Consider the following 13,356-nt stretch of genomic DNA (forward strand, 5'->3'; position numbering starts at 1 on the left):
AATGGCATCATCATTTCTTACTCAACAGTTCCTATAGCTCTCCCCCTTCTTTCCCTCCCTCATCAAAAGCTTACTTCAGCCTGGACTGCTGTCAGTTCTTCCTGAAGGCCTCCAGGCTCACCTATGCTCCCTGAATAGTTTGGCTGAAATGAACCTCTCTATCCAGCACCTTACAAACTTAGCCCCTTTCCAGTACTTTTCCATTCCATTATGAACAGTCCCTTGATCTTTACCTGCAGAGTCATTCATATATCTGATCCCAAATTGTTTCACTTCATGAAATGATAGAAATATAGAAATTTAACTTCTTTTCATGTGATAACTCTTCAGACTCTTGAAGATAATTATTGTGATCTTCTGAAAGGATGGAAGCCCTAGTCAACTTGTCCATCCTCTACCCAACTGACCTTGCTAAAGCATGGATCTGAGCATTTACCTCTCCTCCAATTCAAGGAACTCTAGTGACCTCTTAGCACCTCTGAGATAAGTGCATTCAGAGCTTTTCATAAGCTGGCACCTGCCTAGCTTTCCAATCTTCACCTACCTCACAGCCCATGACACACTCCATGATCTAATGACATTGGGCTTCTTGCTGCTTTTAAAAACCAACTAAACTGTGTCACTTTAGGCAAGTTGCTCAAATCCCCAGAGTATTTGGAAGTAGCGAGCATTTAGTGTCCCAGAAGTCTATGCTGTTTTAAGCTTTTGTAGCTTGACAACACTAAGACTTCAAGTCTAGTTTTCAATGTATATTCCAATCCATGAATGAGATTGGTAGGAGGACAACCAAGCAATATAAAATGGAATGGATGTTTTGGCATTTAACAAAATCATGATCTATTCTCATTTGTAACAGTAGTAGAAACCCTGTTCTTACATCCAACTTGATGAAGTAATTGAGACACGAATAATGGCATATAATCAATAATATCTAGAGGAGTGACTGGATATGTCATCCCCTTAACCCAGAGGTTTCTTTGAATAATGACGATTATCTATGAAATAGAGGGGAATGCACTGCATTGGATAATTTAAGGACCCTTGTGACTTTAAATCTATGTTTTTGTGATCTCCCCTCCCATGCCATTCTCTCCCCCACACTCAAGAGACACCCAAGAAGCACAGGGCTCCCTGTTCTGGTAAATTCTCTGATATCCACTGTCCACAAAGCTTCTCAAGTTTTAGAACATAGTAAAGTCTATTTACTTCTTGTCTAATTTGTCTAGTACTAGCTAACATTTATTTTTAATCATTTAGTCCTTTTTCAATTATATCCAACTCGTTGTGATCCCATATATTGGCAAAGATTCTGGAGTGATTTGCCATTTTCTTTTCTATTTCATTTTATAGATGAGGAAACTGAGGCAGACAAGGTTAAATGACTTGCCAGGATCACATAGCTAGGAAATATCTGAGGTTGGATTTGAACTCAGGAAGAAAAGTCTTCTTCACTCCAGGTATGGTATTCTATGCATTGTACCACCTAATTGTGCATGTATGTATGTGCATGTGTATGTATATATACATACATATATGTGAGATATGTGCGCATATATGCATGTATATATGTATATGTCTTTATATATATCCATTTGTGTATTATATATACATACCAAGTGTGTGCATACCTATATACATAAACACACATATATGGAATGAGAGAGAAACCGAGACGGAGACTGAGACAGAAAGGCAGAAAGAGGGAATCAGAACATCTAAAATTCACATATTCACATAACACAAAAAAAGTTTTTAAAGTATATTACTAAATTATTAAGAAATTAATATTTATTAGGAGTCTCCTAAGCCTCAGGCACTGTCCAAGGTACTGAGGATACCAAGATTTAAGAATATCAGGACAGAAAGGAAACGATTCTTGTACTCAAGGAGTCAATTTTCTATTAAGGCAGATAAACATCTTCATTTATAAGAACATGTAAAAACAGATCTTAACTGAATACAGACTAAATTTAAGAGGGAGCTAGGTGGCTCAGTGAATAGAATGCTAGACCCAAAGTCAAGAAAACCTGAATTCATATCCAGCCTCAGATACTTACTGATCATAGACAATTCACTTAGCCTCTGTCTGTCTCAGTTACCTCATTTGTAAAATGAGGATACTTATAGTTCTGACCTCCCAGACATTTGAAATGTATTTTACAAAGTTATATAATTACTAGCTATTATTTTTGTTGTTATTACATTAGGGGAAGCTTGGAGGAATTATTTAGGCCTCATAAAAGCTTTTTGAAGCAGTTACTATAGTTTTTATTAATTTAACTTTACAGATAAAGAAGCACTGGCCTAAAGAGATTTAGTGACTTGTCCAATGTCACACAATCCAGAAGCATCAGAGGTAAAAATTTAACTTCATCTCATCTTGGTTCCATCTGCTATATGTGGTGGGGGGAAAGATGAAATATCTGAGGAAACAAAGATCTGATCATTCAAGCACATCACTTTATTAAGCAATGAATATTAATTGCCTAACAAAGCAGTACCATGCCTTTTTAGGTTAGGCCTGGACCTGAATATAAGAAGAAATATACTCCTATGCATTAAAAAAATAAAATAAGGCCCATGAATTAAAAGGCAATAATGTGATCTTAGATTATCTGATTTCTAGGGACTTTCAAAGTTGGGAGGGGGAGAACAAAAAGGCACAATTCCAAGTTTAGTAAAGGAGGTCACCCACCCTCCCAAGTGTCTGTGAACAATCAAAGAAGCATGGAAACTATAACTAATGGTTCCATATGGGGTCAATTTTCAAATAAAACATGTGGATTTGAAATATACAATTATAAGAAAATTCCTTACATCAATATTTGAATTTCTGGTCAGCATAACTGAAGTCCTTAATTAAGGATCTTTAAGCAGCAAATAGAGTTTGTCTAGTTTCTCAGCCATACAGGATTAGGTTCAAACAATATAATAAGGTTTTCTCATAGAACAAAATTTGTACTAGACCCATAACTGAGTAGAAAAGGAACTGAGCTAATTTCAGAATCGAGTCACAAGCTAGAGTTTGTGTGGTTCACTCAAATCCTACCATTAACTACTTGCTGTCCTAATCCTCTCACTCCTCTTAAATACCACCTAATATTAGTTAAATTTCAACACTATTTGATTTAATATTTTTCCACAATTACATATTAAAATATGTTTTAACATTTGAGGTTTTTTAAGTGTTGATTTCCAATCTAGTGTTTGACAAACCCAAAGACCCCAGCTTTTGGGATAAGACCTCACTGTTTGACAAAAATTACTGGGAAAATGGAAATTAGTATGGCAGAAATTAGGCATTGACCTATGCTTAACACTGTACACCAAGACAAGTTCAAAATGGGTTCATGACCTAGGATAATGAGATTATAAATAAATTAGAAATACATTGGATAGTTTACCTCTCAGACCTGTGGAAGAGGGAGGAATTTATGACCAAAGAAGAACTAGAGATCATTATTGATCACAAAATAGACAATTGTGATTATATCAAATTGAAAAGTTTTTGTACAAATAAAACTAATGCAGACAAGATTAGAAGGGAAACAATAAACTGGGAAAACATTTTACAGTCAAAGATTCTGATAAAGGCCTCATTTCCAAAATATATAGAGAATTGATTCTAATTTATAAGAAATCAAGCCATTCTCCAATTGATAAATGGTCAAAGGATATGAACAGACAATTCTCAGATGAAGAAATTGAAACTATTTCTAGCCATATGAAAAGATGCTCCAAGTCATTATTAATCAGAGAAATGCAAATTAAGACAACTCTGAGAAACCACTACACACCTTTCAGATTGGCTAGAATAACAGGGAAAGATAATGCCGAATGTTGGAGGGGATGCGGGAAAACAGGGACACTGATACATTGTTGGTGGAATTGTGAATACATCCAGCCATTCTGGAGAGCAATTTGGAACTATGCTCAAAAAGTTATCAAACTGTGATCCTTTGATCCAGCAGTGTTTCTTCTGGGCTTATATCCCAAAGAGATCTTAAAGAAGGGAAAGGGACCTGTATGTGCACGAATGTTTGTGGCAGCCCTCTTTGTAGTATCCAGAAACTGGAAACTGAGTGGATGCCCACCAATTGGAGAATGGCTGAATAGATTGTGAGTTATGTGATATGTGATATGTGAATGTTATGTAATATTATTGTTCTGTAAGAAATGACTAACAGTATGATTTCAGAAATGCCTGGAGAGACTTGCATGAACTGATGCTGAGTGAAATGAGCAGGACCAGGAGATCATTATATACTTCAACAACAATACTATATGATGATCAATTCTGATGGACGTAGCCCTCTTCAACAATGAGATGAACCAAATCAGTTCCAACAGAACAGTAATGAATTGAACCAGCTACACTCAGTGAAAGAACTCTGGGAGATGACTATGAACCACTACATAGAATTCCCAATCCCTCTATTTTTGTCCGCCTGCATTTCTGATTTCCTTCACAAACTAATAGTACACTATTTCAAAGTCCAATTCTTTTTGTACAGCAAAATAAAGGTTTGGACATGTATACTTATTTAGTATTTAATTTGTACTTTAACATATTTAACATGTATTGGTCAACCTGCCATCTGAGGAAGGGGGAAGAAGGAGGGGAAAAATTGGAACAAAGGATTTGGCAATTGTCTTTGCTGTAAAATTACCCATATAACTTGTAAATAAAAAGCTATAATAAAAAAAAGTAAAAAAAAAAGTTTTGATTTCCAAATTCTATTTCTCAATCTTTCTCTTAATTTCCCATTTCTGGGACAGCAAGCAATCAGATATAGGTTATGCACATGCAATTATATAAAACATTTACATATTAGTCATTTTGTATAAGAAGACAAAACAAAAGAAAAGAAAGAAAGTGAAAAACAATGTTTCAATTTCTATTTAAACAATATCAGTTCTTCTTCTAGAGGTAAATAGTGGTATCCTTCATCATTAGTTCTCTTGGATTGTCATGGATCATTATATTGTTTCACACTATTTGAAACAGGATTGCTAGTCTATTGTTCACATTGTCCCTTTTTTAAAAAAAAAAGTTGGAACAATATTTACACTTTTCATAGTACTTGACCTATGTTGTTGTTGTTTAGTCTTTTCCAACTTTTCATGATCCCATTTGTAGTTTTCTTGGCAAAGATACTGGAATGGCTTTCCATTCCTTCTCCAGCTTTTTTGACAGATGAGGAAACAGGTTTAACTGACTTGCCCAGGGCCACACAGCTAGTTGGTGTCTGAATCAGATTCAAAGTCCTGACTCCCGAGCTGTCACTCTATCCACTGCACTAAATAGCTGCCCATCCTGAAATACAGTAAGAGCTTAATAGATGTTTGTTTGCTTACTGACTTGGCTATGGAATCTCTTCTTCACAATCTTTCAAAGATCACAGACATTAGTTTAGTAGTTAAATCTGCCCATTCTTTCTGTATTCAATGATTTAGCTCATCTGTGCTTGATGACTTGAACCTGTCAAGAGTAAATATTTGCTCTCTCTACTTTTCATGATTATCAACTCCCTATTAATTTTTTTCCTATTCATTCCCATCTCAAGACTTTTTCAGAGAAAACAGAAGCAAAATGAATGTTGAGTAGTCTTGTCATCAGTGATCTTCATCCTATGTACCATGGAGGGTAGTCCTTTTTTGTTTTTGATCCCAATATAGCTCCAAAAAAAAATGGAAAATCAAGAACCCCCTGGACCATGTGGAATCCCTTAAAAATGAGATGAATTTGATGGAGTCACATAGAAAAACTGAGTCAAAGCCAGCACTTGGATCCAGATCAATACTGGTTCTTCAGCTACTACACACTCACTTCGGTCAGACCACTTTTTTGTGTTCATCTAAAATTTCCTTATGGGTGCCAATTCTTGCATGTCTTATAAAATTCTAAGTTAATTGATGAATTCTCTATACATTCACAATGATCTACATAGACAGGACTTCTAAAGAATTTGTGTGTGTGTGTGTGTGTGTGTGTGTGTGTGTGTGTGTGTGTGTGTGTGGTGAATCTCCTAGGCTGATGAAACATTAACCTCATTTAGGAAAAAAAAGTTATCTATATTCACAATTCAAATAATACTAAATTTCAACTAGAGATGAATAAAAATAAAGATGTCATTTATTTTCTGTCCCAGTTCATGGACTCTTGGAAATAGATTCATGGATCCCTTGGAAAATTATGGACTACAAATTGATAATCCTTAATGTATACAATTACCTTTCTTTTCCTTTTTGTTCATTATATGAATTTCAGGCTGCAGTTCTGTCCCTTCTCTTAGGTTGACTCCCTCTGGGGAATTTCTGTCCTTGCTCTGAACTCTTTGGAATCTGTTTTATAGGGTACATTTCTAACTTTACCTGGATTTTCTCTCCTTGATTATCACAAATTCTAAAATATACTCATCATTTCCCTAATTCTCATAATTTTTAAAGTTATTTATTTTGAATTTTAAAAACAAAATAAACATTTTCATAATGTAGTAGATAGGAAAAAAAGATGCACAAGAAATATAAAAATTGTGTACAACTTGCTATTCCTTTTACATATATACTAAAATTATAATATAACTTTCTTTTTGCCCTATTTTTTTCTTCTCTTCCCCTTCAACTTTAGAGTGAACTACTATTGGACAAAAGTGTGTGTGTGTGTGTGTGTGTGTGTGTGTGTGTGTGGTGTGTGTAAAATCATTCTATACATTATTACATTTATCAGTTCTTTCTTTGGATGCAGATGGTGTCTTTCTTCATAGATCCTTTATAGCAAATGTGGGTATTTATGATAGCCAAAATGACTTATTTGCTCAAAGTTATTCTTAAAACAATATTGCTATTACTGTATACAATATTTATTGATTATGCTACATTTACTCTTTATTATTTCATGCAAGTCTATATATATCATAAGATCATTAAGCTCAGCATTTTTTATGGCCCAGTAGTATTTCATCATGATCATATACCACAATTTGCTCTGTCATTCCTCAATTAGCAAGCATCCCTGAAATTTCCAGTTCTTTGACACCACAAAGAGAGTTGCTATAAATATTTTAGAAAATATAGGACTGCTTTTCCTTTGTCCTTAATTAGCTTGAGAAATAAACTAATGGTGATATTGCTGGGTCACAGGATAAAGACATTTTAATAATTCTTTGAGCATAATTCCAGATAGCTCTCCAAAATAGATCAATTCACAGTTCTGCCATTAGTCAATTACTATCCCAAGTTTTTCATCTCATCTCCAACATTTGTTGACTTCTCTTTCAATCATTTTAGTCACTCTGACAGGTGAAAAATGATATCTCTAGGTTGTTTTAATAAGCATTTCTATAATAATAATGATTTAGAGCACTTTTCATACAAATTGTTTTGATTTATTGGGGAAAAAAAGCATCTTCATATCCTTTGACCATTTATCAACTGGAGAATGACTTGTATTATTATAGATTTGTCAAAGTTCTTTACATATTTGAGAAATTAGATCTTTATCTGAGAAACTGTATATAAAGAGCTCCCCCATTTTTTTTGTTTTCTTATCATTTTGACTACATTTGCTTTATTTGTACAAAATGTTTTAAAATTTAATGTAATTGAAATCATGATTTTACACTTCACACTGTTCTATATCTTTTATTTGCTCATAAATAGTTCATCTATTCATAAGTCTGATAGGTTATATCTTCCTTGTTCTTCAAATTTTCTTGTAATATTTCTCGTTATATTTGGGTCATGTATCAATTTTAACCTTATCTTGGCAAATGGTATAACATATTGATCTATGTCTAATTTCTTCCAGACTTCTTTAAAGCTTTCCCAAAAACTTTTACCAAATAATAAATTCTTATCCTCAAAATTTGTCTTTGTACTTGTCAAATGAAATATTTCTTTGCTGCTGTAAAGTATATGCTTACTTTAGTTTGTATTTCTTAGACCAGACCAGATAATTTTAATACTTGCTGCCTTATTATATAGTTTAACATTTGGTACTACTAAGCCTCCTTTCTTTACATTTTCCCCCCCTTCCAAGTATTAAGCTTGTGAGCACCCCTTGCTTCTCACAGCCCTCCCTTTTTAGTGTCCCTCCCCCCGCCTTAGAGTTCCTCCCCCTATCTTACCCCTTTCCCTCCCAGTTCCCGTATTCCCTTCCGCTTAGCTTATTCCTTCCCTTTCCACTTTTCCCTTCTCACTTTTCAATGAGATGGGAGAAGTTTCACCATAGATTGAATATGTCTTAAGATTTTTCACTTAAAGCCAATTCTGAAGGCAGTAAGATACCCACTATATTCATCCCCCTCCATTCTTTCTCTCAGATATAATAGGTTTCCTATGCCTCTTCATGAGATGTACTACCCCCACTTTACCCTTTTTCTGGTACAATGTCCTTTCCACATCAATTTCTAGAACAAGGTATACATGTATTCTTTATACATCTATATAGTCAAAATATAGTTCCCAAGATTAATCTTTACCTTTTTAGATTTCTCTTGAGTTCTATATTTGTAGATCAAACTTTTTGTTAAGTTCTGGTTTTTTCATCAGAAATAGATGAAATTCGCTTACTTCGTTGAATGTCCATCTTCTTCCCTGGAAAAAGATGCTCATTCTCGCTGGGTAAGTTATTTTTGGTTGCATACCAAGTTCCTTAGCCTTTCGGAATATCATATTCCAGGCCCTTCGATCTTTTAATGTGGATGCTGCCAGATCCTGGGTGATCCTTATTGTGGCTCCTTGATACTTGAATTGGGTTTTTCTAGCCGCTTGCAATATTTTTTCTTTCATCTGAGGGTTCTGGCATTTGGCCACTATATTCCTTGGTGTTTTGATTTTAGGATCCCTTTCAGTGGGTGATCGATGAATCCTTTCAATGTTTATTTTTTCCTCTGTTCCTATGACTTCTGGGCAGTTCTCTTTGATAATTTCCTGGAAGACAGTGTCCAGGCTCTTTTTTTCATCATGTTTTTCTGGGAGTCCAATGATTCTCAGATTGTCTCTCCTGGATCTGTTTTCCAGGTCTGTTGTCTTTCCCAGAAGGTATTTCACATTTTTCTCCATTGTTTGATTTTTTTGGATTTGCTTGACTGATTCTTCTTGTCTCCTCGAGTCATTCAATTTCACTTGTTCAATTCTGATTTTCAGTGAAGTATTCTCTTCACTCACTTTTTTAAAATCTTTCTCTAATTGTCCAATTGAGTTCTTTTGTTCTGTGGAATTTTTTTCCATTTCGCCAATTTTGTTTTTTAGAGAGCTGTTTTCTGTTTCCAGTTCACTAATCCTATTTTTCAAGGATTTTACTTCTTTATCCACTCTCTCTTTAACTGACTTCTCCAGGCTCTTTTCCCATTTTTCTTCTAGCTCCCTTGTGAGAGCCTTTTTAATCACTTCTATGAGGTTCATCTGTGCTGAGGAACAGACGATCTCCTCCTTTGGGGATTCACCTGGGGACTGCCTGTTTTTAGTCTCCTCAGGATTTAGAGTCTGCTCTCTATCTGTGTAGAAGCTGTCAAGGGTTAAAGTCCTCTTCAGCTTCTTGCTCATTCTGTCTATTAATCAGAGACAAACTACCCAAGAAAAACAGAAAAAACTGGAGTCTTTCTTTGGGGGAGGGGCTGGGTGTGTTACCGAGCTTCCTCTACAGACTGCAGGTGGCAGCAGTGAGGCACTAGCAGGACTGTGCTGCGCCTGCGCTCTGAGATCCCAAAGCGTGCTGAGTCACTGAGGGGGGGGAAGGGGGGGGGCGGCCAGGTCCTGAGAGACTCCAGCTGTTTGGGGTTGTGTTCTTCAGCCCCGGTGTTTTTAGCTTCTCTGCTGGGCTGCTGATTTGCTGCAGGTTCCAAACCTGTAGCGAAGCTCTCCCCGCAGAGACGGCTGCGATCACTCCCCACCCCCTCTCCAGTCTGCTCCTGTGCCCTCACTGCTGCTGCCCGCCGCCTGCGCCCGATCTAAAACCGCCCCAGCCCTCCAGTAAAGACAGACCTTTCTTGGCGGATCTCAAGGATGGCTTCTCTTTGTAACTATTTGTGGGTTTTTTTCAGTCAAGCATTGATTCAGAGGCTTGTAATGAAGTGGATAGTGAGAGAAAGCGCGGAGCTTATGCAACTGTGAGCCTCCTCTCCGCCATCTTAACCCCAATTCCAAGTTTAGTAAAGGAGGTCACCCACCCTCCCAAGTGTCTGTGAACAATCAAAGAAGCATGGAAACTATAACTAATGGTTCCATATGGGGTCAATTTTCAAATAAAACATGTGGATTTGAAATATACAATTATAAGAAAATTCCTTACATCAATATTTGAATTTCTGGTCAGCATAACTGAAGTCCTTAATTAAGGATCTTTAAGCAGCAAATAGAGTTTGTCTAGTTTCTCAGCCATACAGGATTAGGTTCAAACAATATAATAAGGTTTTCTCATAGAACAAAATTTGTACTAGACCCATAACTGAGTAGAAAAGGAACTGAGCTAATTTCAGAATCGAGTCACAAGCTAGAGTTTGTGTGGTTCACTCAAATCCTACCATTAACTACTTGCTGTCCTAATCCTCTCACTCCTCTTAAATACCACCTAATATTAGTTAAATTTCAACACTATTTGATTTAATATTTTTCCACAATTACATATTAAAATATGTTTTAACATTTGAGGTTTTTTAAGTGTTGATTTCCAATCTAGTGTTTGACAAACCCAAAGACCCCAGCTTTTGGGATAAGACCTCACTGTTTGACAAAAATTGCTGGGAAAATGGAAATTAGTATGGCAGAAATTAGGCATTGACCTATGCTTAACACTGTACACCAAGATAAGTTCAAAATGGGTTCATGACCTAGGATAATGAGATTATAAATAAATTAGAAATACATCGGATAGTTTACCTCTCAGACCTGTGGAAGAGGGAGGAATTTATGACCAAAGAAGAACTAGAGATCATTATTGATCACAAAATAGACAATTGTGATTATATCAAATTGAAAAGTTTTTGTACAAATAAAGCTAATGCAGACAAGATTAGAAGGGAAACAATAAACTGGGAAAACATTTTACAGTCAAAGATTCTGATAAAGGCCTCATTTCCAAAATATATAGAGAATTGATTCTAATTTATAAGAAATCAAGCCATTCTCCAATTGATAAATGGTCAAAGGATATGAACAGACAATTCTCAGATGAAGAAATTGAAACTATTTCTAGCCATATAAAAAGATGCTCCAAGTCATTATTAATCAGAGAAATGCAAATTAAGACAACTCTGAGAAACCACTACACACCTTTCAGATTGGCTAGAATAACAGGGAAAGATAATGCCGAATGTTGGAGGGGATGCGGGAAAACAGGGACACTGATACATTGTTGGTGGAATTGTGAATACATCCAGCCATTCTGGAGAGCAATTTGGAACTATGCTCAAAAAGTTATCAAACTGTGATCCTTTGATCCAGCAGTGTTTCTTCTGGGCTTATATCCCAAAGAGATCTTAAAGAAGGGAAAGGGACCTGTATGTGCACGAATGTTTGTGGCAGCCCTCTTTGTAGTGTCCAGAAACTGGAAACTGAGTGGATGCCCACCAATTGGAGAATGGCTGAATAGATTGTGAGTTATGTGATATGTGATATGTGAATGTTATGTAATATTATTGTTCTGTAAGAAATGACTAACAGTATGATTTCAGAAATGCCTGGAGAGACTTGCATGAACTGATGCTGAGTGAAATGAGCAGGACCAGGAGATCATTATATACTTCAACAACAATACTATATGATGATCAATTCTGATGGACGTAGCCCTCTTCAACAATGAGATGAACCAAATCAGTTCCAACAGAACAGTAATGAATTGAACCAGCTACACTCAGTGAAAGAACTCTGGGAGATGACTATGAACCACTACATAGAATTCCCAATCCCTCTATTTTTGTCCGCCTGCATTTCTGATTTTCTTCACAAACTAATAGTACACTATTTCAAAGTCCAATTCTTTTTGTACAGCAAAATAAAGGTTTGGACATGTATGCTTATTTAGTATTTAATTTGTACTTTAACATATTTAACATGTATTGGTCAACCTGCCATCTGAGGAAGGGGGAAGAAGGAGGGGAAAAATTGGAACAAAGGATTTGGCAATTGTCTTTGCTGTAAAATTACCCATATAACTTGTAAATAAAAAGCTATAATAAAAAAAAAGTAAAAAAAAAAAGTTTTGATTTCCAAATTCTATTTCTCAATCTTTCTCTTAATTTCCCATTTCTGGGACAGCAAGCAATCAGATATAGGTTATGCACATGCAATTATATAAAACATTTACATATTAGTCATTTTGTATAAGAAGACAAAACAAAAGAAAAGAAAGAAAGTGAAAAACAATAAGTTTCAATTTCTATTTAAACAATATCAGTTCTTCTTCTAGAGGTAAATAGTGGTATCCTTCATCATTAGTTCTCTTGGATTGTCATGGATCATTATATTGTTTCACACTATTTGAAACAGGATTGCTAGTCTATTGTTCACATTGTCCCTTTTTTAAAAAAAAGTTGGAACAATATTTACACTTTTCATAGTACTTGACCTATGTTGTTGTTGTTTAGTCTTTTCCAACTTTTCATGATCCCATTTGTAGTTTTCTTGGCAAAGATACTGGAATGGCTTTCCATTCCTTCTCCAGCTTTTTTGACAGATGAGGAAACAGGTTTAACTGACTTGCCCAGGGCCACACAGCTAGTTGGTGTCTGAATCAGATTCAAAGTCCTGACTCCCGAGCTGTCACTCTATCCACTGCACTAAATAGCTGCCCATCCTGAAATACAGTAAGAGCTTAATAGATGTTTGTTTGCTTACTGACTTGGCTATGGAATCTCTTCTTCACAATCTTTCAAAGATCACAGACACTAGTTTAGTAGTTAAATCTGCCCATTCTTTCCGTATTCAATGATTTAGCTCATCTGTGCTTGATGACTTGAACCTGTCAAGAGTAAATATTTGCTCTCTCTACTTTTCATGATTATCAACTCCCTATTATTTTTTTTCCTATTCATTCCCATCTCAAGACTTTTTCAGAGAAAACAGAAGCAAAATGAATGTTGAGTAGTCTTGTCATCAGTGATCTTCATCCTATGTACCATGGAAGGTAGTCCTTTTTTGTTTTTGATCCCAATATAGCTCCAAAAAAAATGGAAAATCAAGAACCCCCTGGACCATGTGGAATCCCTTAAAAATGAGATGAATTTGATGGAGTCACATAGAAAAACTGAGTCAAAGCCAGCACTTGGATCCAGATCAATACTGGTTCTTCAGCTACTACACACTCACTTCGGTCAGACCACTTTTTTGTGTTCATCTAAAATTTCCTTATGGGTG

The 13,356-nt window shown here is 35.7% G+C and overlaps 1 long non-coding RNA gene across 2 annotated transcripts; it reads left to right on the top strand.

Annotated features, from left to right (window-relative positions):
- The first annotated feature begins 1,372 nt into the window (after positions 1 to 1,372).
- LOC127560513 (uncharacterized) lies at positions 1,373 to 11,922 on the top strand. 2 transcript variants are annotated; one of them, XR_007953345.1, is made up of 3 exons: positions 1,373 to 1,457; positions 2,289 to 2,356; positions 11,676 to 11,922. It is a non-coding gene; the product is annotated as an uncharacterized LOC127560513 (long non-coding RNA). The 2 variants fall into 2 exon arrangements; XR_007953344.1 differs by lacking the exon at positions 11,676 to 11,922 and adding an exon at positions 4,199 to 4,684.
- Positions 11,923 to 13,356: the final 1,434 nt, after the last annotated feature.

Source organism: Antechinus flavipes, chromosome 4 (genome assembly GCF_016432865.1).
Source record: "Antechinus flavipes isolate AdamAnt ecotype Samford, QLD, Australia chromosome 4, AdamAnt_v2, whole genome shotgun sequence".
Classification (NCBI taxonomy): Eukaryota; Metazoa; Chordata; class Mammalia; order Dasyuromorphia; family Dasyuridae; genus Antechinus; species Antechinus flavipes.